This window comes from Ornithodoros turicata, chromosome 7 (assembly GCF_037126465.1).
Source record: "Ornithodoros turicata isolate Travis chromosome 7, ASM3712646v1, whole genome shotgun sequence".
NCBI classification, from domain to species: Eukaryota; Metazoa; Arthropoda; class Arachnida; order Ixodida; family Argasidae; genus Ornithodoros; species Ornithodoros turicata.
Genome location: NC_088207.1, coordinates 43,969,423 through 43,997,033, shown reverse-complemented (window position 1 = coordinate 43,997,033; position 27,611 = coordinate 43,969,423). Strand labels below are relative to the sequence as shown.

The following is a 27,611-nucleotide window of genomic DNA, read 5'->3' as shown; positions in this document are numbered from 1 at the left end:
AGAGCGTGAATTCGTACGAGCGACATTCCCACGGAATATTCTCGTGGAAGAAAAATCAAACTTCTCACGAGACGCAGGTTCTGTCGAGTCTTGTGTTGAGCATTCCCACAGAGCAGGAATATCGTGAGTGGAATACTGCGCACATTGCAGACGACACCAGTGCGGTGTCGTTGTCGGCCTCACGTATGTGGGCAACGTCACGACTGACTCCGTGACGCGTGGAATATCTTCTGGCTGCGCTAGCCTGAGCCACAGCTGAGCCTCTGAGGATATGGGTAGAAGAGCACGAGGAGACATGAAGTTGACGAGCGCTTGCCGCGCTCACGTGGCTATGACATTTTTGCGTATCTTCCTTGCCAGGAATATTCCTGGCAAGAATTCCCAGGTGTAAATTTCACCGACAATTTCATGTTATGCTTTCATAAGATGAATTCGAAACATCCCAGTATATATTTCAGAAACCGTCTTCTCGGTGCACGCGTAAAAGGTCGAAATACGTACACTCGAAGCCACTTCACTGACGACCAGTCAGCAAAAAAAAAAAAAAAAAAGTAAAATGATCGAAATGCATCTAGTTCAGGTTACCTCATTTCCAATCGCAAGAAAAAAAAAAAAGAAATTCGCTTTCCGTGCTGCATCGTCCCTGCTATGACCGCATTGAGGCTTACCGTGCTTTACATGTAGGCTCATCCCGTCCGTATGAATAATCATAGATTTCCATTCGTCAGAAGGTCGTCACGTGAGAATATGCGCCTGTTAAAAAAAGTATACGGCTCCCAGCGGCATTGCGGCACTCCATAATGCATGACCAGGAGCACACGCACGGCCTGGCTATGAGTTTGCCCGGAGAGAGACTATAAAATTTCAACGCACCGTGCAATTAAATATGTACCGCAACGAAGCCCGGAATACTCGTTCTCTGTTTGCTTCAGTATTGATCGTATACAGCATAGACGCTCATTCACATGTACCTAAGCGTAGTAAACTCATTCTCTGGTCTAGCACGTTAGGCGAGCAGTGTTAGCTTCATCCATAAGTGAGTATAGTTCTCATGTAAGCCGTTTTCACGAGATGTGTTTCGCTGGGTCGTCGTTTCCTTCAGTTATGAGGAACCCGAGACGATCGTTTCAGATGTCGGGATGTCGTAAAATGTCTACTTAAGTGGTGGTATAGCGAGCATAATTAAAAGAGTACCTACAGAACGAATGTATTTAGCGATGCGCTTGAAACGGATATCCCGCGGGACCTTGCCCTTGCTTGAAACCAGCCTTCATATCTTGAGCACCGTACTCAAAATAATGTATTTTAAATGCTTGTGTAAGTATTTTAGTATTTGACTCAGTACATTTTCTGAAACGTATTTTATATGCTCCATTTCAAATACTTTCTTCAGTATTTTAGACTCATTTCTTTCGTTTGTCTATTTGTCTTCATACCGTGTCCGGTTTCACAAGGTACTCTAGTTCACCATAAAGACAGGCCTCCTTCCATTGCATTTATCTTCTTCTTGTAAATACATTGTCAGACAACAACTTATTACAACACAAAGGATAAATAAGGACAACAAATTCAACTACATTCAACCGTCATTGTACATACCACTGATCGCCACTTGTAGATTTCTGTCACCCGTCACCTCCTCTCGCCTGTATATTACCATTTGGAAGTGAACTTAAGCCCCCCATGAATAAATTTTTCCCACACACAAATTCAAAGGACAACTTATTGATCAAGCAGATTATTTTTCAAAGAAAGAGACGACAACAACAACAACAACAATTATATTCTGATGATGAAGTGGGGACGTTTTCTACTCTAGGAGTGGAACACTACCCCATAGCTACGAGGTCTAAGATGGCGATGATGATCCGTTGCCGATGCCGTTGTTGATGTGCAGGGGCAGCGTCGGCCTCGTGGTTCCCAGTTATTCCGCATTGCCCTGGAACCCACTGAAAGGCAACGGAGTGAGAGCGTTCTTGTAGAGACTTCAGGGCGCACAAGATATCTATCACCACTTAGGATAGGGAACCGCGAATGCCCATGCTTTTAATGCACAGGAGAGCTGCTTTGGAGTCGCAGCCTACCGCATATGTCCTTCACAGCCTTCACAGCCTACCGCATATGTCAAGAATAGCAGGACAGCACAAAGCTCAGCGGATGTCGGTGAGGTGCGGTGAGACAGACGACATTCACGTGTAACGGACTCTGACGGAATGGCAAAGGCTTAAGATGAAGTACCCCTGGTCGACGATCCATCCGTTTATACAGCGGTACCGTTGCAGTATTGAGCATCGATGAAGTCAAGGGTAGGTTGCCTAAGAATAGCATCAGGACAGCCCTTTTTATTGTTCTTGAGGCCGGGTATGGAGAAAGTGACAAGCGGCGATGGCAACGAAAGAGACGGAGCTCTTACACGACGAGCCAATAATATCTTAAGGGTATCTATGTTACCTTATAATGTACTTATCTTAAAAGTGTCTTAAATGTGTTGTAAATACTTTTTGAAGTATTTTCAACTATACTCTGATTACTTCATTTTCCTAGCATTTGTACTGTGTCTTAGGTACGTTCTCCCTTCAGCATTTAGTATCGCATTTCAAATACATTTTTACAGTGCCTTGTACACGTCTGCTTGGAACGAATTTCTCAATGCGCCGCAATAAGGGAAGGAATCCAACGTCAGGATATCAATAATCGAACCAAATTCCCTCAGTGTCACGTTGGTGTAGCTGTCGCTCCAGTCAGCTCGCACGAGAGCGTGCGTCTCCTCGACAAATACCGAGGAAAATATTTGTCGTTATATAGCCTCTAAGCAATAAGTTCCTCCCGCGTTTCTGTGTAATCCACTTTCGAAGCAATTTGCCGTGAATGCACTGATTGCCAGAACATTCAATCTCTACCCAACGCCAAACGTCCTTTTATACTTTTGTTTTTTCATTTATTCACCTCACACAGACGAATCGTTCTCTTTTTCACGGTCATCCCTAGGGGCACACGAAACGCTAGCGTACACAGCATTCATTCCGTGCTTTACTTCTCCTGCGAATGTTGCCAACTTATGAGGGCGTTACTTGGCAAAGCAATCAGCGTTTCACTTGTGTTCTGCAGACGCCGTTTCTGACTGCCTCCCTTTCATACTGCGTACCGAGACAGAGATGCAGGTGCAAAGTGAACTCCGATTTATGTGGCCTGTCTACAATATATCAGATTCTGGCATCCCCCTGCTTGGTGGTGGGCTGGTTAATCTCCCACGAAGTGCACCGTAGATAGATTTTGGTCTTCCTAGATTGCCTCCCACTGATGAGCGCGCGTAAAGTGGTTCCTGCGATTCGGAGCGAATGTTCGTACTATCAGCGATGTAAGCGCATAAAAATGTTATTCTCAGTAAAATTATATTTATGGAGAGGATTTGTGGTCCTCCATTGTGTTGTATGGCGCGCTAGCGGCCGAAATAAATTGGCCGATTCCGCGTTAGGGTCGATAAAAACGGGCAGTTAGTTGCTTAACGCTCTACGTTATGTTATATGTATAGTACGTCACATGGTGTGTAAAAATAGAAGAGATAGCAGCCACGATATGGCATCCATAGTATATATACAGCTCAGGCTACGTAGGAGCTGCAGACACCCTGGCGTACTGAAGCTGGCGGAAAATGTACTAGTGCGTGAAACGGAATTACGGCTAGGCTGGGAGCTCCGAAAGGCAGTTTTTTCTTTTGTGTGTTTCTTTCTTTCTTTTCTCTTTCCCCGATACATTGTTAACGTATCGGTATGAATATCCGAAGTTTTAGAGAAGGCGAGAGTGAGACAGAAAAAAGAAGAAGGAGAAGAACAAAAGAAAACGCTCTTGAGAGTCCAGCTATATAAATCGGGTTCTGAGCTTTCAGAATTTATTTTTCCTAGAAAATTGTACTTTCTCTAGCGGTTCCTTTGTTATCGTTGGCTTATTATTCGAAACTTGAAGAAAAAGCGACGGCTCGGCTGTGAAATGTATACCTTTCATTTTACTTTTACGTACATCTTTTCGGCAGCGTCGCTGCGGCACAGGAATATTGTATTATCCCTCCAATATAGTCTAGCATATTTGTGAGTGCTTCGTAACGGGGTGAAACCATCCCGGAAGAATCTCCTGAAAGCGACCTGACTCTTATGTCCATGGTTTGGCAAAAAGAGCGAAACTTGCTACGAAGCTTACGAGATTACTTGAGTTGTGTCAGCAAATATGCACTGCGAAGTCATGAACGCGTTTAAAGGACATCTCCTTTTTTTCTCTCCTACCACCACCACCACCATCATCACCACAGTCATCATCATCACTGTTTAAAGTATCCAGCCCTTTTTTCAGCGCGGAGTCGTACTGACACAAACGGAAACGAACGTCGTCAACCGGTCACCGAGGCGTAGCTTTTCTTACCCAGTTCTCGGTTACTTGAGTTCCCAAATTCAGAGGTTTTCGGTTAAATCAGAATAGCTAAAATGCTACCGGCGTATGTTTTGTGGCTCTTTCGAATTAACCCGTACACCCGGAGTATTACTTGGTCCACCGACTAAAGTACATCGTCGCAGCGCATGACCATCGAAGCTCTTGGTATCAGCTCGCGTCACGCAGACTTGTATACGTAACGCGTTACAAGTAATTGCGTTACTAGTAATCAATTACTTTCTCGGGAATTTTGCGAGTAATCGATTAGCTTTCCTTGCAAGTAATTTTTCGAGTAATCTGATTACAATTTTGAGTAATCGGTTACGAGCAATCGATTACTTTATTCATACACGAAAGCAACCCACAGGCTCCATCACAGTCTTTTCTATGTGCTTTGCTTTCCACTACCATGAGTCGAGGTCATTGTAAAAGGACTCCACACATGCATTTTGAGTGTCTGGGGACACCTTAATCCCTTCCGACCCCAACCTGCTGTATACAATAGGTCAAGCTTCGGACCTAGTGTGTCAGCTGGAATTTCCAATTTAGAATGTAGCGCGACTGAGCGCTTCTATTGTGAAGACCTCAAAGGTCAAGACCTCAGCGCCTTGGTAGGAGATCCGCAGAAAGGTCGTTCAAAACACTGAGTTCGTAGTAGCGATTGTACTTCCTTTTCGACACTGCCATGTCCACTAGCTCTCCTTTCTTATGGCCATGACTCCAGCTTTTCGGAAATGTTCATGGTGATGGAGAGAAAATACGAAAACAATGTGTCTTTTAAATGAATAATGTGTTTACATAAAGAAAAGCTCCTACGAAAGTGTTGTTGCTCCTACCCTGTTCAAAGGCGCGAACTCCAATCTCAGAAAGCGGGTCAAGGTATGTGTAATTTCACGAACTTTTATTAGCCATGTGACGTATTGTTATCGAAAGTAACGGTCAAAGGAACGCGTTGCTTTGTTAGCCGTTACTTTATTACAATTTTAGCCGAGTAATTTGTAACGTTAAAAAATTACTTGTGCCAATAGAGTAACAGTAACAGTAATCAATTACCTTTTTTTTTTCTTTCACGTAACGTGCACAAGTCGCGTGGCATATAGTGGTTAGGATGACCGCTTTCCACGCCGAGACTGGGAGGTTGAAGCGGGTTCGAATCCCCGCATCGGCTGTGCTGTCTGGGATTTTCCCTAGGTTTTCCGGCAGACTTTCCAGACAAATGTCGGCACAGTTCCTCCTGAAGTCGGCCCAGGACGCACACTAACCCTCCCCCCCCCCCAATCTCCCGCAAGTTCCTGCTGTCCTCTCTCCATCTGTCCACGGCTGTACGCCGCTCATAGCTGCACTCGCGGCGCTAACACAGAATTTAAAAAAAAGAAAGAAAAGAAACTCTGGGTCATTTGGCTACGGACACTGCATAATATTGCTTTGATACCCCACCCCACGCCACCTCCGAAGCCTAGTTGTAAGCTTCGTACTTGAGCAAGACCCAAAATGTCGGTGGAAGCTGTGGACGGGGTTCTGGAAGGGGCAAATTGTTCGTACGCGACTCTACATGCTGCGAGGGATTTGCGTCAGATTCAAAATCCGCTGTCAAGTGTTCGATTTGTAAATGTCACGTTCCATGTAGTCGCTCCCGTCCGGCTCGCTCCGTACTGTATTTCTTTATTTTACGTATTTTTACGCATTTTACGCATTGCTGTCTTCCCGAGGAATGTGTGTAAGCAGACTCGAAGGGGCCGCTTGGCTCTCGTTACACTCCATTACAACAACGCGACAACATTACACATGATGTTAACATTCGCTTGAGTTTGAGGAAAAACACAGGAAGGACACATAGACATGAGGTTCACATTGCCTTGAGTTTGAGGAAAAACACAGGACAAACACAGGACGAGACGAACACATAGACTCACGAAAACGTCCTGTGTTCGTCCTGTGTTTTCCCTCAAACTCAAGGCAATGTTAACATCAAGTCAACACCAGCTAGCTTGCCTGCTCCTGCTATATTCAACATTACATATGCTCGCTAAGAGAGCCGGAGAGAGACATGCTGGTTGGTTGCTTCTCCTGCGTACACTGCGCCCGTGCAGTCAAAGCACGCTTTACAGAAGACCGCGACGGACGGACGAACATACGAACCTGGACGCTGTCCGAGTTCGCCCTCCATCTGCAGAGTTCATTCAGCTCAAAAGGTGAAACGAAACAACTCGTAGTTATTGAACGAGAGAGCCCATGTCCAGGGCCGTCATGAAGCGAGGACAGTACAGTGCATGTCCATAAAACTCGGATGGCATAAGACATATTGAAGGGCTGCTTACGCACAATTGCGGCCCAGCGAGAGACATAGAAAATGCCTCAAGAGGCCCGCAGATGATCGTGAACAGTCCTTCCATAGCCTTCTGCCATAGCAGTGAATTCGGGGTGGAGGTGGGGGGTAACGTTGGGTAGACGAGTGGTCTACCTGCCCAGACTGGCGGCCATCCCATATTCATTATCTCGTACAACGGATTAACACGCTCGAGGATAATGATGCAGCAATCACGAGACAACGCTAAGAGCGCCTTCACATGAATCATCGTCGCTGTGTTTAAAATATGCCTCTGAGCAGTAAGCTTTGTTAGTTGTAAGTGTTATACCCCTGTCAGACGTACTAATTTAGTGTCACTTATTTGAAGTGCACTCCGTCCTGTAATGTCACTTTCACTACACTCGTGCCACACGGCTTAAGTAAGTGTCACTAAGCAGACATGGTGATGACGATGGGCGAGCTTGAACTCCCACCTAACATCGGGGAGTGCACCATACTTTCTTGGTAAAATCATTTTTCTTGCGCCCAGAAACACTTCATAAAGATCTTCTTCGCAGTTGAAGTCGATTTAACGTCATAAATATAATTGCTGCGAACCAACACAAGCATATTTATTTGACAAATTTTCAATCTTCTTCTTCACCTCTTTGGTGGTCTTTGCTATGTCTTGCGCGTGCAACTGGCCCGCGATGTCAGCATAAGATTTCGCGTTTCGCTTGGTCCTCCCATGTTCTGATAGCATAGGTTTCTATCTCAGACCACGACGCCCTGTCTTTTTTGTCTTCCATTATTCAGTGCTTCACTGCGAGTATTTTGCGATTTCGCCGGCAACACTTAACCACCGTGCAATGTCAACAAATATGGCTGCCGCGAAGTGGATTACGAACTCTACTGGGCAGTCTGTGAACGAGAGTACCGGTAAATCACGCAAAAAAAAAAAAATAATAATTACGTCTTTCTTATACAAATCAGCGCTGTCTTAGCAAATTTGTCCAAAAGTAAATTCCGATTGGGTTGTTTCTTTCCTTTCCCAAAAATAAGCTTTTTGTTACGCAATCCCTGCCGTGGAGGCTACGTACTTGATTGTCGCAGGCAAAGTGAAGTGAGTTTGGCGAACTCACTTCATCGTAAGTGTACTTTGCATTTAGTGTCACTAAAAGATGCCGTGTGACTCCGAAAGAATGACACTTACTGCAAGTGCACTCGCTGAAAGTGACACTAAATTAATACGTCTGACAGGGGCATAAGTCAGCGATGTGTCCGCGGGAAAAAAACGCCTTGGCTGACAGGCTGATAAAGCTGATAGTACCCACCAGCATGCTTTGCGCGGAGGCGTTACGTAATCAGTGATGTAGGGGCTCAGGTCGTCTATAGGCTGACACACCTTACGTGTAAATCTACTCCAATTACCTTTGCCTTAACTGCTTTCTGGCCAAGCTAAACCGAAGTGATGTCGTTTCTGCGCTCGATGAGTGCGTAGTTCTGGCTTCGCCTCATTTAAACACGGAAGTTTGGCTATTTATATATCAAAGTACGTGCTGATTTCAGGATATTAAAAAAAAAAAAGAGGCAGGATCCGAAAACAACAAATTAAAAAGTTAATTAATGAATTTTAGGGAATAAGTCTGCCAATAGTTAGATGCTCTTCCCCACAAGACGTTCGCCTGGCAGCGTAACCCACCCGCAAAAATGGCATCAGTGCATCGTTATTTTTTATTTATTTTTAATCTGTGAAAGAAAAAAAGAAAACTCCCTGTATATTGATGAAGGTTTAGGCACGTGTGTAGTTCCCATTATGTCATCCCATATTTGTCATGCCTCTTCTGAGGCTCTTCAGGTAAATAAATGAAATGCAATGAAATGAAATTATCATCGAGTAATCACCTTTTCTCCCTCCACAGATTCTTCCGAAATTCCTCTTGGTGCTCGAAAGTAATGGACAGCGGACCATTTCATGCCAAAGGAAGGTTTCAGAAGACTTCGAGGCATTAGAAGCTCCCCAGTAAACAGAAGCGGCCACGTACCGCGCGGGAAAATGCTCAAGTGACCGCAGCGCGCTCACGGGTAAGTGTGCGCATTTAACTGTCCATCTTACGCGGCACCACGATGCCTCTTCAGCGAACGTTCAAGACTCGCTAATGGTCACGTCTCAGAAACGCACACGTGAAAAGGGGTGCACTATATTGAATATTGGGAGTGCGTTGTAATCACCACTAGTGCAATTCAGAAAGCTTACCGCGCGTGCTTGGATGCCTGGATCAAGAGTGACTTTGAGTACATCGTACGCTATCGCCTTTTGCGTACGTAAGAGATAGCGCTAGTGATTCTGCGCACGCGCAAGACACAAACAGAGCTTTGCGCATTGCACAGAACCGCCACGCTACCTCTTACGTACGCAAAGGCGACAGCGTACGTTATACTACAACTCACTAATAACGTCACCGTTACGTAACGTCTGCCACTATTTATTTATTTCTTTTACCCTCAAAGCCCAAACGGGCAATACAGAGGGGAGTGAATAAAAAAAGAAAAGGTAAATAAGACATGGAACATTATTTAAGAAATTACAGCAACAATTAGTATATCAGGTAGCCATGATTGTGGTAACATACGATAGCTATTACATCACGTATTATAATTAGAGCCTGAAGTTTTCGGGATTTTTTTTTCTAAATTCGGGGGGTAAAAATCGGGTAAATAAACATGTGCACTAAATTCATGCGAATTCGGGTGAAAAAACCTCCATTACGCTAAAATCGGGTAGAAATCGGGCTCAGTTATTCAAACTAACTGTAGCGGTTTGGTACAAACGGTGATGTAACTGCATTTATCTGCCAAACAAGTAAGTTGGTGCTTTCCTACAGACGTCCCAGAGAGGGCAATTTGCCTGGTAAAAATTGGGTTTCACCATAAAGAGGCAACCTTCAATTCGGGGTGCAAATTCGGGGAAGAATCGGCTAAAACCCTAAAACTTCAGGCTCTAATTATAATATATGTAGCTGTGGTAACAACAGAAAAACAGGTTACGTAACAACAACAAGCTAGAACAACACCAATATGATATTAAGCAGCATTATTAGGCAGTAAACTGTATGATAAGAGTATAGAAGGAGGAGTAACGGTGACAGCTAGTAAGTTAACAAGTACAAACAATGGAGAAAGTTCAACAACAACAACGTTTAGTGTTCAATTCGTATCACTGTGCGGCAGAGAGAAACTTTAGTGTCGTGTGATATCTTGCGGTAACAAAGTTTACTTTGGCGGACGTGCCCTTACGTAAACCAGATTAGCCCATGAAGCTTTTCTTTCCGCGGTGACATATCCGTCTGAGCTTTTACAGCTGGATAGTGATGGATGTAATACTTCCGTTAAGGCAACCGTCGAAGACAGTGCTTTTTGACAGTGTTTGTTTTTCTTTTTGTTTGTCTTTCTTTTTCTTTTCCCCCCTTTATTTCCTGGGAATAGCAAGCCGCCGTAGCGGTGGCTAACCTTTCCCTCCTATTTTTTTTATATAATAAACATATCCCCCCCAGTGCTCAACCCTATACGCCGACAGAGCCATGCGCGAAGATGTTTTTGCCTGCCATGTGTCTTTTCTAACCTGTGTTTATACTCATGTCTGCATTTCACCCAGAAATCCATTACAGCTCACTATACGCCTAGGAAAAGGAAGAAAATTCCGTAGTTTTTAATACGATGCTGCATGTATGCAAAACAATAGCTCACGCCGCAGGAAGCAATCTCTTGGACTCGAAAAACAAAATGCCGCGCCGTAAAAATTGTTGTTAAAAAGAACTGCCGTAACCGTGATCATCCATTTCCGAAACAAGCCGTTCAACTTTGGCTTACGTTTCATCTGCGTCTTGCTACTCCACTTTGTAATATCTTCCGTTACATAAATTCGAAGATGTATTTCGCATGTATACGTTTCCTTCCTCAGTTCGTATACCGGTGGTCTCGGGTGTCTCCCAATGTCAGTAAGGGGTTTTAGTAGGTCAGGGGAGCTCACGAAAACATTAAGAGAAAGGAAGTCAAGATATGTACCAACAAGCCCAAATGGATGTTTTACTGAAGAGAAAGGAAGCTGCAAAATCGAAGATAAGCAACGAGATGTCAGTCACTTAAAAAAAAAAAAGCATAAGGTGATTGACTCATCATGTTTTAGGAACAGTTACCGTCAACACCTTCTGATCTACTAAAAGTCTTATAAAAGACACCGGCAACGGGAATTTATACGTCCTTTCACTAAATTAGCAACTTTCTGACTGCGTACGGTCACTATCAAGTGCACTTCTTTAAGACGTACGTTTGCCGCGAGACGGATGGGCAAATTCCCTTTCGATTTCTCCATTAGGCCTGTACTTACGCACGCCGAAAGGATCTGGATAAATCATGAATGGAGCTATTGGGCTTCCCCCAGATTACAGCACAAAGAACACCGTACAGGACTTACACGGTGTTCTTTGCTTGGGAGTCCTTAAGTCGCCATCGGGAGACGAGACAGCAAAGCTCTTCCTATATTGTGCTTGGAAGGAACATCTTTTTGGGAGGAGGGTCATGCATCTTCCGTGCTCTTTGCATGAACGATCTCTCTTCCTGACAAAGGACTGCTGTCTTCCTATTTCGTGACTGCTATCCAGTTGTATACGGCCCCGTCTTTTCTCATGTTCAGTTAATTCCTCGCATCTGCGTCCCCGAAGTTTTCTGGTCACGTCATTCCCTACAGGGACAATTACTCCCTAATGCTGGGGCACTAGGAAATAATTCTGCGGCTTCGAAGTTGCAGACTGATATTGATAGAGTGGCGCACGATATCAGGACCGAAGAGTCCGAAAGCCGGCCCGACGGGAATTAGCTTCCGTAAGGTACCGCCGGGTGAATGCGTGTGCAGCTTTGCGCAAACCTTTCTGGCTGCATGAGAACTTTCAGTCGGATTATGGAGCTTACTGGGTGTTGAATAATGTACTAACCTTTCTCCACACCACGCATGTTATGTTGCGGCCGCCGGTTTGGGCTTCTTCCGATGTAAACAGAAAACGAGGAAAAGGGACTTTAACATGATACGTTATACGGGCTGCTCTGCCAGACAGTTGACTGATCCTATTTGTTTTCCCTCAGTCGTGTGCTGCCCCAGAAAACACGTGGCGATCCCAATGGGGCACGAGGCATTCTTGTGTTCCTTCCGGATTCCCAAGTGGAAACCCGTTACCTCAGGCGGAAATGACAGCCATAGTGCGCCTACGGCACACGTATTGTCATAAGGGCCTCTTGTTATGTGTGTGTTCTTGATACGGCGCGTGACATACAGTATATAACACACTACTCGGGACATTTGGCACTAAGGCGGTTATTTCCTCTTCGGGATTGGTGGCATTGGCGAACCCTTATGCGTTAGGTGCGCCTTTCGCATTATACTGTCTCTTATTTTGCTTCGAAGACGTTTTCAGGCGTCATAATGCGTCATTTAGGGTATGGCCACAGAAGGCTAAGAAGGGATAGACGACTTGTACGGTATCTTGAGTACCGTATTCAAAATAATGTATTTTAAATACTTTGTCCTATTTTGGTATCTACTCAGTACTTTTCTCGAAAGGAGTTTCTACTCTGCTTTACACACTTTTCTTTTAGTATTTTCTGCTCTGTGCTATAATTACTTTTTCTTTGTTTGTTCGATGGTAAGTAAGGGTAAGTAAGTAAGTGGTGGTTTTGTCATATTTTGAACATTTCGTAGACAAGTGAAATAAATATTCTATTCAGTAATGTTCCGTTTCACAATTTCTTTCCGCGGTCTTTTCATTGCGCCTTACCTTTCCTATGGAATCCGTTTCTTGGTACTGCGTTCTCTCAAAGACATTTCCTTCCCGGGAGTTTTCTTTCGAGGGGTTTATCCACGTGAATTCGGGATCTCTTACCTAACACAGAGAATGTGGGGGTGACTCTTTTATTGATGGCTAGAGCTTCCTGCGATGGCGAGTGACCAGTGCTTGCTTTCTACTCCATTCCGTTTTTGGAGAGGTTCCCTTCTGGATAGAAATGCACAGTGGCACAAAGTAGAGGTCTAGCTCTTCCACATATTGCCATCGAACCACAGAGTGGAACCTGGCAAGTAGGTATGTTTTTCCTTATGCCCATTTTCTTTTTGCACAAAGCTCACGACAACTTGGCAACTTCTCAGTCCAGTGTAATCCCTGTCTGCCCAAGAAGGCTATTTTTTAGGAAAGAGATGGGCTGAACATACGGACGTTACGAAATACAACTCCTACTACGAGTCAGTAGAGCCTGCTGAAGCAGTAATAAAAAGAACAGTAAGCGGACGTTTCTTAGATGTATCTTCACTATTTTTGTTTCATTTTATTTTATTTTAATTTCGCCGATCAGGTGTGGAGGCACAGACAAAAAGCTGTAAAGGGACAGCTTTTCAAAGCTGCGGGCACCCCACAGCAGATAGCGCGGTAATTGAATACAATAATAAACACGATAAATGAATAATCACTGCACAAAATTCTAATACTTATATTATTCCTATCAATTCACAAGCAATAAAAGACAAAATACTACATAGCTGCAATCCACGAATTTAAACAAAAACCGAAAGGGGAGAATAGCCGCAAATGAATGGCAGTATATAGGAGTATGATATGATATATGATAAGCCCACAGCCGATAAGTCGATTTATATGATAAGTCGACATAGTTTGCTACCAAAAGCAGAGTAACTGAGGGCGCCTATTGAAAATAATGTTTGCCTGTATGAGGATACGCTGTTTTGGGATTAGTACTCGTCTGTAACAATGTGTTTATAAGTACATTTTGGATTATTTACTACTACGCTCTGGTTAACTTTAGTTTCAAGTTTTTGTACCCCATCTTAATTACATTGTGCCTCGGGTATTTAGTATAGTATCTTGTGCATGGAGGCGGAGAGTGACGCTTTTTGGTCGTCGGGACAAGGAAGAGAACAAGACAGCGAATTGTTTGATGATTGCTGAGCTGCAAGGTATCGTAATACTTAGTAATTGAGTAACAAGTAATTGCAAGTGCGACCTGTCGTGCGCCTTATTTCTGATCATATAATGCCTACACCACCATCTATACTAAATCAACCACTCTGGTACCAGCTCCCGTGGCGTATAGTGGTTAGGATGATTGCCTTCCACGCCGAGACTGGGAGGGGACACGGGTTCGAATCCTGTCACCGGCTGTGCTCTCTGAGGTTTTCCCTGGGTTTTCCGAAGGCTTTCCAGACGAATGTTGGCACAGTTCCCCCTGAAGTCCGCCCAGGATGCACACTAACCCCCCTGTCCCGCACTCCTTCCTGCTGTCCTCTCTCCATCTGTCCACGTCTGTACGCCGCTGATAGCCACAGTTGCTTCGCGACGCTAGCACGGAATTTAAAAAAAAAACACTTTGGTGCTGTTACACCTCCGCACCTTATGAACAACAAGAAAATTAACAACAACACAACAATAACAAGTTAACGGGGAAGGTTACGGAACCGCACACCAGTTCAAGTTTGTGGACACCTTTCATTATACGTTCTGGAAAAAATAGGACACAAACAAAGGTGTCCCGTTGTAAATAACTTCTACATCACGTTCATCATCACCCATAGTTTATATGTCGTGATGGGAGCTATCACTTCTGCGCCAGCGCTATATACGTGCTTTATCTGCTATTGCTTCTTCACACTATAGCTACGCTGAAGACGAATGAAGAGTCATTCGCTGTTGTCCAGCCGTAAGCGCAATTCAACCGCATCGTCGTCCCCTGCCAATTGCGGTGGACGGGACGTTGCCATTAATCAACGCCCTCGCAGAATGCGACGATGACCGACGGACAAATAGCCACAAACGGACTGTAAATCATACTTTGTAGTACGCCAACTGCGTTCCCCCCCCCCCTCCCCCTTCTCTCTCTTCATTCTTTTTTTCTTTTTGTGTGTATGACCTATTCCTTCTCTTGCATGAGTTCAAAATATGAGCAAACGAGATGGAAAACAGCTTCCTCGAGGAGTAGCAGTGACTGTTTCGAGGCCTCATACATGGGCGATACTTTCATTCCATTTTTTTTAAAACCCTTAAAGACACGAAGGCATTGCATAAGTGGGCAGTATATGCAGGCTTACACGCAAGTATAGGACGCCATGCACGGAAGAAACAGAACAAAGAACATGTACGCAAAAGAGGGGGGTGGGGGGTGGAGTATATGTAAGTTTATTAAATGAAAGAGTAGCCAGACAAAAGACGGACTGGCGAGATGGTTAAAAGCTATTCGCCTCTCTAACTACCTATAGAGGCGCTCGCGTCGTCCTCGAGATGGCGCAGAAAAGAATGATTGCCGATGAACAAATCGCCCTGGTTCATGCCTTCTTCCACGAGACACGCTTCAAAAATTGTCCAAATAACATAACTCGCGCGTGGTTTCCTGCTGTCTTCGTTGTTTTCGTTCACGCCGCGCCTTTGATAGTATCTTTTTCCTCTTCCCCTTGCCGACATTGAATATTCTTCTCCGCAGTGGTTTTGCACCGCGAAATTGAGCAGTTCTGTTGCTGTTTGAGTTCTGTAAGCCGGAACACTCCATCGCACATGAAGGGAAGTTGCGGCAGTTTCGAGTCAGCCCGAAATCTACCTGTCGTCTGCTGTTACTATCATTCATTGAGTGCTTCTGCTGGGGTCCGCTAGGTGGCGAGCAGCCTGCTGGAGAGGCGAATAACAGGCTGCATTTACGTGCTGAGCTCAAGATCGCGGATTCAATCCCGGCCGAGGACGGTAGCGATGTGGGGGAGCTAAACATTGCTTCCAGCAGCGTGTGTCGGAGATTTCGGGACCCCAGGTGATCGAAATTATCCACAGTCCTACCCTGCGGCACGTGCAACATGTCGCCATATTATAGGCGGACAAACCTTATACGTGTAACATCACGGTATACCATTTTATTATTCTCGGCAGCTTGCACACACGTGCAAGTACGTGTCGCAACCTGCATGCGAAAGTTGCATGCACGTGTAACAACAGCAAAGGGGAACAGCGCGTTATCACACATCCACACTTCACACGGTGCTTACCAATCACCCTTTCATAAGCGCGACTTTCATAATCAAATGAGTCACGTTGCCGCATTGACGCTTACAGCTTTCGTCGGGGTAAAGGCAAGCAATACGTGACCGCCATAACAACCCACTGCTGCTCAGGAGCTCGTTGTGTCCCGTTTGTTTAGTAATCTGTAATGACACCGTACGATACCTATTTACTTTACCTCTAGGCACCTGTAAGTTCAGTAAACATTCACTAGGCCCGATCCCGGTAATTTATTTATCCCACTTTCCCTGCGGAGAAAGGCGCTGACTTCGATGTCCGACTGGACCGCTCTTTACACTTGATTGCCTCGAGAGCTTTTCCCGTTCTTTCAAGATCAGTGCTAAGGGCATCGTGGAGAGGGCCCCTTCGCAGTGACAGTTGTGAGGCTTGTAGTGCTCGAGAAGGCCGCGGTGAACAGGGCTTCGGGATATCCGTTCGCAGGCTCGTCGTGCTTCTTTCGATGGTACTCTACGTGAACTCGTTAGAGTGGGACTCCGCAACAAAATCACCACAAAGGCTGTGGAACATCCGTAACCTTTGGGATGTCACGAACATGTGTACGAAGTATGTCGTTCCAAAACTTCGCAGATTTTATTCAAGCTAATTTATTACGAAACGAGCGCTTCGCCTCTGTGAAGAGTATCAGTGGACCGTGGCAACACACTGCTGGCATCATCGGGCATCCGGCAAGGGAGAATGCGGGTTGCGAAGCAGACGACAATGCTGGGTGACGTCCAGGAACACCTTTTTTCTTCTTCTTCTTCTTTATTTTCGGAGACGCGTCTTTCCTTCGCCCCCGATGTGAGAGGGTTAAAGAGCACACTGTCGCCGCTTGCGTCCTGGAAAAAGATTAAAAGAAAACAAAAAATGCAACCGAAGGGCAGTTCTGATAGCATCGCCCGATACACGTGCTTTTGTTTTGTTTCCCCAAGTTAAAGCTAATCTTCGACACATGAGGGGGCACAGTGGCGGCATCTTCGATGCGTGAGTCTCCTCCGCCCTCTCACATTGGGGGTGAAGGAAAGACGCGTCTCCGAAGATGCACAATGAATAAAATAATGAAAAAATGGTGTTCCTTCACGAATTTTTTCGGACAATCTACCGAACGGATTTTTGTTCTGACAACGGCTACAATATCAGGTCACTGAAAGGAACAGATGTTCTCATTGGGACAACTTCGTAGCTTTTATAAGTAGAAAGTTAATGATTTTTAGGTAATTAGTCATTTGGCGGTTGAGCAATATATGGCCAAGAACGTCCGCTGGCCCAGAGGTGATAGGAGTGAAAACAGCATGTCTCTTAGTTTTTTTATGAAAATTTTGTATTAAAAAAGAGACACCATGTGTATTGCTCATGTGGTGCTTCATCGCTTTCGTACCCAAGCAGACCACAGACGGAGTCAAACACCTCGGATTCTTTTTCTTTTCTTTTTTTTCTTGTCAAAAGCGCCGCATCCTCGACGACCTGTAATTAGGGTTCAGGAAGGGCATGTTGGGGTCACTTCGACCATTTGGCAGGTGTACTTAGAGAGTGTCCACAGCCTAGAGTTTTACTTTCTCTTTCTCTGGGAATCATGCTCCTCCTCATCATCAAAGTGAACAAGAGAGCACAGATGACATAGAAATTGCCTCCTTGAAGAGACAGCTCCTTGTTGCAAGGCAAACAGTAATATGGGACGCGTGCGAAAGCTGCCTTACGACCGTCTCAAGTAATAGCAGGATTTCAAAATGTTCATGTCGCCAGGTTATTGTGATAGAGATCTTGTTGTTCTGCAGGTTTCTGCTGCAAAACAGTGAGCGTTTCTGGTTTCAGTGAGCGTTTCGAACAGTGGGACTAACTTCCCGTGCTCTTTCTGAATATGTCGCCTCGTTGCCGGCGCTTTCTGTCTGAATGTCATCCCCAGTCGCAGAAAGTAAAACACGAAAAAAACTAAAAATGATTATAATACATACTAAATAATGGCAATATAGTACATAAAAATAAATAAAATATCGGAACAAAGTAAGCTCCGCAAAACACTGTCCAAACATGCAAAAAAAGAAAAAAGAAATAATAATAATCATAAACTCCGAAAACCCGGCACCCGACTTATTCTATACATACGCGTACAATCGAGGTGTGGGTATAGTTGTTACGCGGAGCAAGCCTGAAAGGAGTGTTCATTAAAGGGGCACTAAAGCGCAAAAATACTCATCGGAAATAAAAACAAAACATGCCGTTACCTTTACATCAACACAAAAGGAACGAGATTCATCAGTTGAGTCGTTCGTTATTAGTGAGCGAGAGAAACCGTAGTTTTCATTTCCCTGTCCTTCTCAAGAAGCGCGCACAATGCGGAGAGGCCCCGGATTTGTCTCCTCAAATGATCTGTCGCGACGATTAGATAAATCGTTTGAGGAGACCAATGAGAGCCCGCTCCACATTGTCGGCCTTCCTGAGAAGGAAAGGAAGGGAGAAAGCGTGACTTATGGTTTCTTTCGCTCATTTACGACGAACGACGCAACGGATGTGTCGCGTTCCTTTTGTATTGGTGTAAACGTAACGGCATCTTTCATAACGCGAGGATAATTGATTTACACTTTAGCGCCCCCTTTAAAGGCTGGGGACTGGTTGCGTACAAAAGCACCGAAGGATTCTAGATGAAAGTAAAGAAGTCGTGACACAGAAGAAAGGGTGTTCCATGTATGTACAGTGCAGTTTAATGAACACGCTGCGGTGCATTCCTTCCAGTCAAGAACCGAGCCAATGACCTGCAGAGCAATTATGATCAAACAGCGTGATGTGCTTCTTCTCGGCCACACCGTGGCCCAACCGCCGAACATCCGCCCTTGCTCGTCCCTTCCCAGCTGTCTCTCGTGCTGCTTCCTCTTCTCCGCTCGTCGAGCCTCTGCCTCGTCGTCGTCCAAGTCACACCTCCCTTCTTCCAGTGCAGCGAACGCTGCTAGATCAGATTGCATCGGGTAATAGTCTGCTGAGAAGCACAGTTGGGAACATTCGCACACAACGTCACACACCCACACACAGGATTGGATCCCCCCTGGTATATTCCGCGACTGGTAATTTTTGTCGTCTGTATTGACTTCTGCTACAGCTGCGTCGTCCCCGTCTTCCAACTGAAGCGTTGTGACGCATGTCTCCTGTTGGGTAGTTCCATTGAACTCCTTTTCTAGCGCGACGATTTCAGCAGCTTCCTCAACGGCCTCACTGGACATCCTCCTAAGCTCTTCCAAATCCTGAGGTGCTATGAGGGCGTCTACGTCATCTAAGTTCGCCGGTAACAGCGCATAACAACTTACATTGTTGACTCTCATTGCCATCATGACTTGGCAGAGCTATGTTTATGTACCGGAAGTCTGCGTCTACCGGTGGCCCAAATGCTCTTTTTAACTGTACTTTACCAGCTCCCTCACACAGGCAGTCACGTACAAGGTAGTCCGGCCTGACCACTGTAACGTCAGCTTCGAAATCAACCCGAGCAGTGATAGTTTTTCCGCCTATCAAAACGTCCGCCCATTAAGAGGCATATTGACCACCGTCGTAAAATTCTTTGCTACTAACTTGCGTGGTACGTTGCCACGTCCTGAGGGTTCATTCCTCCGTTCTCGTCTACGCAACTTTGGACATTCCCTGCGCACGTGCCCCAGACGGCCGTATTGAAAACAACGCCCATACGTACCATCATCCCACCTGCGGGTCGCGTTGGCTCTGCCCCTTGATTGACCCCTGTAGAAACCCTCTTTCTTTAGCCCTAACTCTTCTCTGGGGTCCGCTGAACTTTCCCGACTCTCTTCAAAATTCGTTGCTAGCGACAAAATCTCTTTGGGTTTCAACCATTTATTAACCTCCCCTTGTACGACATAGGCCTATATGTCTTCCTCCATCGCTTCCCTCACCCTGTCAGCTACTAAAAACTCCTTGATCTAGTTAAGGACTATACTTTACGACCCTCGAAATAGTAACTCAACAAAGTCTCCATTCGTGTTGCAAACTGATTCCACGTCTCGTCCTCCAACTTCTTCGCGGTTGCATACAACCTTCTGTACACGTTGGGTGTCAACTTCAACTATTTAAGAACAAAGTCATTTACTTCTCAGTACGATAGCACCTTGCCAGTACATTGGATGACAACGAACGATCTGCGCGGACTCTGGGATCTCAGGAGAAAGAAACAGCGCGTCCACATTCCGAAACCATGCCGGCATCATGGCATCCAGACAGGGCATTGGGGCCAACACTGCTCTTAACTCGGTTGCGTACTCCTCGACACGTCTGCACGTCTCTCCGGCCGCTGAATTTCCGGGTCTCCGCGCTCGCGCGGTTGCCAGCCTCAGTTTCTCGAGCTCTACCTGAAGCCTAAGCGATTCCAAATTCATGGCTTTCGCACGCTACCGCTACCACAAGCCTGGTTTCCAGCTAGCATATGCATGCTCTCCTCCTCGTGTTGGCCCGAATTCCCTGCTCCACTCGGTACCTCACTGCAAGCCTCAAGCCTCTTACTATTTTCCTCTATCCCACGCGTCCAAACCATTACACAATTTCTGGCCTCTCGGGAGAAAACCAGCCGGAATCCTCATCTGTCCGTTGATGCACTTCGTCGATGCTTGTTCCGGGGTCGAGACGTCGTACAAAGTCGGGTGATGCACACAGGTCAGTCCAACGACGTCGTTCAAGGATAGCCAGTCAAGGGCGGATAGCCAATCTCTATGACGATCCTAATAGCTTGGAACAGGCAGCTCGTGCCGTGGTTCCACAGATGTCGTCACATTCACGGCTGCGGTTTCAAAGCAGGCCCTGCCGTTGGTCTATCCTGTCGGCTGCGCCAGTCAAGAACCGAGCCAATGACTTGCAGAGCAATTATGATCAAACAGCGTTTAATGTGCAGGTTCAATGTTCTCCTTCTCGGCCAAACCGTGGCCCAACCGCCGAACATCCGTCCTTGCTTGTCCCTTCCCAGCTGCCTCTCGTGCTGCTTCCTTCTTCTTCTCAGCTCGTCGAGCCCCTGCCTCGTCGTCATCCGACGTCACACTTCCTTAGAATGACACGCTAGCAGCCAATGGGACCGTACGGACTTACAAACATGTGTCTAGGTAACCGCGTCATCTGTTTGCAAGTCCATACGGTACCATTGACTGCTGGCGTGTCACTCTGAAGAAGGAATGCGGCGGAGCGTGTTACGTATAATGTTTTGTTCAGCACTGTACCTCGCAACTTGTCGCTTGCACAAATTGCTTGCGCAAAAATACACAAAGGTGCAGCCAATTTTGTTATTGCAACACCGACAGTATGCGCGTAAACTTTAACACCATATAGACCTCTCCCTGTTTGTAAACAAATGAAGTCATAGTGTTCGACAGCGCCGCGAATTTGGTAGAGGTGAACTACGCTAGAAGCTAGGGGCGAACAAGGTCTCAAACGAAAGCCACTGTCTTGAAGGGACTACGATGGTCCCTGAAAGGGACGCGACCTTCGGTCCTACTTTTCTTTCAATAGGAGGCAGCGAACAAGTTTCCATTCGTGGAACCCAGCCCTCCCCTTCCGATTTGTTTCGGTTTCAGTCTGTTTACCAACGTCATGATGACGTTTCTCGGATAGAGGTGTTTACGCTTTCTTACAACGATTGTTTCTTGAAACGATCATGTTGAAGATACAAAACAATAATTGCTGCTGTTGTTGCTGCTGCTAGCTTGTTCGTCCTTTCATACTACTTAGTGACTGCCTGATATCTTTTTTTCACCTTAAACGCATACATGCTAGGGAACAAGCAGTTGATCAGCTTCCGCGTGCCAGCTTAAGTAGGTAAAGGTGGAGCAGACTTGCACGGGGTAAGGATGCCAACTCAAGTGCTGACACAACAGCGACGACAACGGCGAATAAAGAAGAAAACCTCTCTGGAGGCTCAGCTGGCCTCTGCAATGTATCGCGCTTTTTTTCTGTTGCGAGACATTCGCTTCTTGTGCTCCCGCCTTCGTTCGCTTTCTACTACTTACTTGGGCAGCCCACTCTCGTTATGCTGCCGTTGCGCAATCGCAGAACAACAACAACAACAAAACCTTACATCCTCTAAAGCACAGTTTCTTGTTCGCAAGTCCCTTCGTACCCCGCACCATTCGAGGTGTATCACGTCGGCAACGTATCGAAACAAAAGCCAAACGGCATCTTCCCCTACGTCTCGGCCCTGTTTATTTCTTGTCGGATTGGTTCCGTAGTAGTTCCCCCAAGGCCCGTACTATAGTGTTGATCACGATTGGTCACGACTGCGCAGATCGTAGAACAAGCTTATCCAAAACTCTGGTTTGATATCGGAAGATCTTGTCCTCTTGGGAACGTGCTTGGTTATAGGAGGATTGTGATCACGTCTACCCCCGACTTTCGGGCTTTCTCCTCTTGTAGCCTTAAAGGAGCGTGCCTATGTACGGTCAAAAGGGCAGGGAAATAGTGCATGCGTGCGTGAGGGCGCCATACGCATGAAGGAACCGATCTGAAGAGGGATTTTTTTTTTAAATTCCGTGTTAGCGCCTCGAAGCAACTGTGGCTATGAGCGGCGTACAGATGTGGACAGATGGAGAGAGGACAGCAGGAAGGAGTGGTGGACAGGGGGTTAGTATGCGTCCTGGGCTGACTTCAGGAGGAAGTGAATGAGGATACATCGTGTTTCAAGGTACGAAGCAAAGAAACAGACTTTGTGGTACAGTTTCTGTTATAAATTCTGACACATAATTCAATGCACATCACTTTTGGGGAGCGTTGTACATAGCGGCGCTGCTAGTGTACTTTTTCGTGTTGAGTACTAGCGTACTTTTTCGTGTTGAGTACTAGCGTACTTTTTAGCGTATGATACTTTGTAGTAGTTGAGTAGCGATCCACTATTTTTTAAGTTGGTAGCGGATGATAGCGTACGATGTACTAAAACTCCCTATCAAAACGGGAAATATGCGGCATGAAGGCGATAAGAATTCGAAGAGGGCGTCGATTGGTATTTTCCAAGATTCGCTCTATACGTAGAAACCGGATGCCCTTACCAGACCATCAATACTGTTTCCCGTGTGGACGAGATGAACGTCTACCACGTAGACAAATAGAGCCCTGTATGGTGCCGACACAAAAAGGTTCTTCTTTACATTTTTGTTTCTCATTTTATTCATTTCATTTCCTTTGTGGGAGTAGCAGAATTCGTCAGGTGACGAATTCAATATCTTCCGTTTTTTTCTATAATCAAATTCAACGTTTATACAAAAAGAAAAAAAAAACGAGGTATTGATGCTATGCACATCACACGTGAAAAGTCCACCACGGCTTTATGGACACAAGCTGGGCTGTTAGTGGAACTGCGACACGGTGCAGTATATTTGTGAGGCACCATCCGTCTCAAAATAAAGTTGTTGTTGTTGTTGTTTGTAAGGTGGCAAGCAGGCTGCACACTGATTTTGCTAATTTACATAAACAAGATTCACCGTCGTTCGTCCCTCATATTGCCGCAGCTCACTGTTCTGATGGATCTTATTCTTCATTCTATACGTGACCGTAGCGCAATATTAAGCTATTATTGCAGCAGGTAACAAGTTAGGTCAGATACGGCAACATGCATCAAACTTCCGATAGCAGTTCCCGTTGGCAGCAAGGCAGCCAGTCAATGTAATGTCGTGTTTACTTGTATTTCGCTTTAATTCGGGTATTAACGAAGAGCTCGGGTCACGTTCCCAATCACAAGCATTTCGCGTAAAGGAGTTGTTTTTCCCATGTCAGAGGGCCACTGGATTACGTGCGATGTCGTTGCATAGGCCTAATTAAGTACGTCAGACGTAATGTTCCGCCGAAACGTTGTGCCAGTGAGGCTTGCCTTTGTAATGTGCGTCTCGATCCCTTCCGCATCTTTCTCCTCGCGATTTTTGTACGGTTTACATAACGGGGGCTTATGCTAGTAGAGTACATGGGAACGCTAATGCACTCGGGCATAGGATGTATTAAAGCATTGAGAGGAAAGCATAGAAAGACTGAAGTTTCTCGTCAAGTAGGAATTTTTTTTATTTGACAATAAGACGAAATAGTTGTACCACATTATGTACGAGGCCTCCTATGCAGCACTAGACGCGACACATGAAGCATTTCGCTGTGTCATTTTGCAAATGTTACGCTTTACGCGAAAGTTAATTCTGTTGAAAGATGAAAGTCACTGTAAAGGTTAGCCAGGCTGTAGATCTCGAACTCGCATCTTCTGGATTACCGGTCCAAGGCTCCACCAATTGAGCTGAGCTAGTCCTACAGCTGGTTAGCCTTTTCAATGACCTCCATCTTTAATTTCTTAGGCACGTTGAGGCTTTGTATATGTATTTGTCCTTTCTATGTGTTCAAGCCTCAGAACATCAATTTCTCATAATTCTGTTGTTAACGCAAAATATTTACTTTTCGTTCAGTAGTAAGCAAAATAAGGATGAATATTGTTCAATTATAAACTTACATAAGTGCCGTTTATGTGCGTGTCCCATTTCTAGCGGTGTCACCGAGTTGTATGGGCTTATGCACTACACCGGCAACACAAGCGTGACCTTTTTTTAGGAACGACGAAGCAGAAGGGGGCGCCACATGACATCGTAGCTTAATCTCCCTATATTGAGCTTCGCTTCTTGCGATCAACAGTGAGAAGGATCGTCGCAATGTACACAAATATAATGGCGGCTTTCTCGCTATTTACCTTCATTCAGCCGATGTGCGTAGCTCTGAGTCCATCGTCTTAATACCATGTGTCAACACTTATTCCCTTCCCGTTCCCGAAGAGCAGCGATATAGCGAATAAGTGTACGGGTGAGGATTAAAAAAACGGCACGGGGAGACTTTGTACACATTGCGAATGGTAAATACGGAATAGTGCGGTGGGGGGCACGTGATGTAAACAAATTTAAAGTGAACTGAAGTCGTATAGGTAAGACATGTTAAGGGAAGAGAGGCGCCATTTCGAACAGACTGTTCTTCGGAAGAAGTAGAACGGGAAGGACACGGGAATCGCAGAGAACAAACCGAAGGACGAAGGGCAGGAAACGGGAAGGAAGAAGCCGAAGAAGAGCAGTCTCCGTTCGAAATTGCGATTCTCTTCCAATCTTTTGGTTGGACGAAGAAGATGAAGGATGTTCTACGCTTCCCTTCCCTACCCCTTTCCTTTTTTTCACTTCACATCTTTATGCAAATCTTCATATCCCCCCCCCCCCCCCCCATTCGAACAAAAGACGCGTACGCCAAGACGTTCTGCTCAACACTTAGTCTATATATTCCCAATATGATGTAAGGAAGACAGGGGAGACACCACATTTCACATGCCACATTTTTTTGCTTTCGATTTTTCTGTCATGAAGGTACTATGCCACGGTGCTGAAACCGCTGCTGAAGTTGACTGGGATCTCCCTTCTCCACATCAGACATATTAAACGAGGGTTAGGTAAAATGTATGCATCAAAATAACTTCGTGAGGAGGTTGTCAAGTGCGACTAAGTGTGACTAAGTGCACGATAGCGGGCAGGTTGTCTCATATGCGTTCTCTTTTAGTGTCTCGCAGGAGCTGCTCTTGCGCCAAAAAACCCCAAATCAATCAATCAATCTTTTAGTGTCTATTGTGGATGTATACTGAATGCAATGTCTTTTGGCAGTGCATACGAGCAAACTAAGCGAGAGTGAACGAACCTGTTATCTTAAGCCATACATGTTGCATAGTGTATAGGACTATCCCAGCTGTACAGTTTTCATGGTCCCACTAGCTGTAATTGGTTGTAGGCCTTCATTGTACATGTAACAGACGGACGGAACTATTGCACGATCCCTCAGGTGTGCTGACAAGAGCCGCTGAAGCAGTTTGTTGCGGACACAGTTTGTGGTATCAGTCGCTCTGCCAATTCAGACACGTGACAAGTTACCCCAGCAGAAACGAAACAACTTACCACGACATAACCCGGAGTGTCTTTACCTCAACAGTGACCAACGTGCTGGTGAGGCTCACCTTCTGCACTGAGTTGATCTAACAAACAACAACAGCAGGCATACAAAGAAACGATGAATGACGACAGTTGCCACTGTTGACAGGGTTGACGCTTATCTCACTGGCATACAACCTGTTGTCCACAGCGGACGACCAGACTTGGCAGTGCATGACACCCAACTCAAACTTGTCGTATGCATGGGTCTGTTGAGGACATAGAACATACCTTGCTTTCTTGTCGACGATATCGTCAGCACTGACAGCATCTCAAGGCAGCCATAGCCCGATTGAACAGCAAGGCTTTTGACGCGAGGAAGGTTCTGGTCTTCTGGCCTGCAATCAAGCATCTCTATGTACTACAAACGTTTGTGCGTTTCTTTACAGACAACAAGGTGGTGGTCTTAGTGTTACCATGAATGCGATTTTTGGGGTCACCCTGTCCAGCGCTTTTTTTTTTCTCTTTAATTTCCTTCATCTCCTGTTTACGAAAACTGAGGTAGCCGGCCCTTTTCAGGAGCGCCACCCCTCCTATTTCATTCTTCACCACCACCACCACCACCACCTAACCAACATGTGTGTCACCCGTAACTTGTTTTAAGAAAAGAAAGAAATGACAACTAGGGCCATGCTTTCAGTGACGAAGCGTCAAAGGGCCTTCCTGCTGGTGATTCATTAAAACCGACGAATCCCGGTGCTGGTGAGTCAAAGTTCTTTAGCCAAAGCCCCAACGATTTTATACTTTCTACTTCAGCTTGTTGCTTTCAACTAAACGGCTTCTATATTTGCGCATTGCTGACGGTAGCCAATGCCCAACTTATACGCCTTTTATGTCCTTTCGGTGACGTGCCTACAGTGCATACCTGTGATATGCGCGTGCCTGTGAGTGTCATCCATCGCCGTCGTTCCATCTCACTCTTCTAATGTCCCACATGTAGTAATTAGGTAAGGTGCCTCATTTTCTGCAGTGAAACATGCATGTCATCATCAGCATATACTGCGTTTGTTGTTGCTGTTGGCGTTGTTGCTGATGGCTCAGACTTTGGCGACGTGCTGTTGACCTGTTTCGCACACGAGGTTGTGTTGTTTATACTTAAGTCCTGTTCTGTGTGCTCTGCTGTCTAGGTATGGTTTCTCACTTCAGATGTTGGCAAGGCACGTGCACTGCGTTTCTTTCTCCCTTTTTTTTTTTTTTTTTTTCTAATGTTACGTAGGATGTCATATCAGTTTGGCAATCCACCTTCTACAAGTTGGAGGAAAGTGGAAAGTGTGAAAGTTGATCCTCTCTGAGCCTAGCTGTTGCAATGTATGTAGCTCGAATAAAACCGTTGATTATTCTTTTCTTCTTTTTTTTTTCGGTTGGCTGGTGTTCATGCACATTTTATAGAGGTGCTTTATGAATCCACAACAGCAAATACATTTAGTGACGACGAGTGGTGATAGTTTATGAAAACACGTATGTGAGGGTTGTATGGTTCCTGCCCCGTTTTGTGAGACGATACAGAAATATGGCTTCTCCGCAGTCCCAGTGCGGCGAAGTTAGAAGGGGAGATATTCCACCGGCAGCGACAAAAAAAAAGTACAGAAAGGGGCCGATCAATCAACTTCGAAGCAAAAACAGAAAGGAAGCGAGCGAGGGATGCCGCAGTCCAGCCCTGTTGCGTGATGTCTTTTTCTTTTCTTTTCTTTTTCTTTTTTTTTATGTCTTCCCTTTTCGATTTGTCTGTTTCTCCTGGAAGATCTTTTTCTCGTCCCGTTGAGTGTCTCGCGAGACGTAATCTTTTCTTATGTGTCTGCCAGCTCAAGAAGGAAGAACAGGAGTTTTTTAGTTATTTTTTTTGCACTG

The 27,611-nt window shown here is 45.5% G+C and overlaps 1 protein-coding gene and 1 long non-coding RNA gene across 8 annotated transcripts in view; one reads left to right on the top strand and one right to left on the bottom strand.

Moving 5' to 3' along the window:
- The window catches only part of LOC135399924 (5-hydroxytryptamine receptor 1-like), a 299,523-nt gene that overhangs the window by 189,087 nt on the left and 82,825 nt on the right, over positions 1-27,611 (top strand). For all 7 annotated transcript variants that reach the window (XM_064631661.1, XM_064631658.1, XM_064631663.1 and 4 more), the window contains one exon: positions 8,632-8,794. The gene's annotated coding sequence lies outside the window, so the exon portion shown is untranslated. The remainder of the gene's footprint in view (positions 1-8,631; positions 8,795-27,611) is intronic.
- LOC135399919 (uncharacterized) lies at positions 16,436-26,927 on the bottom strand. Its single transcript, XR_010424451.1, has 3 exons — positions 26,629-26,927; positions 25,995-26,101; positions 16,436-16,646 (listed from the first exon to the last, which is right to left on the bottom strand). It is a non-coding gene; the product is annotated as an uncharacterized LOC135399919 (long non-coding RNA).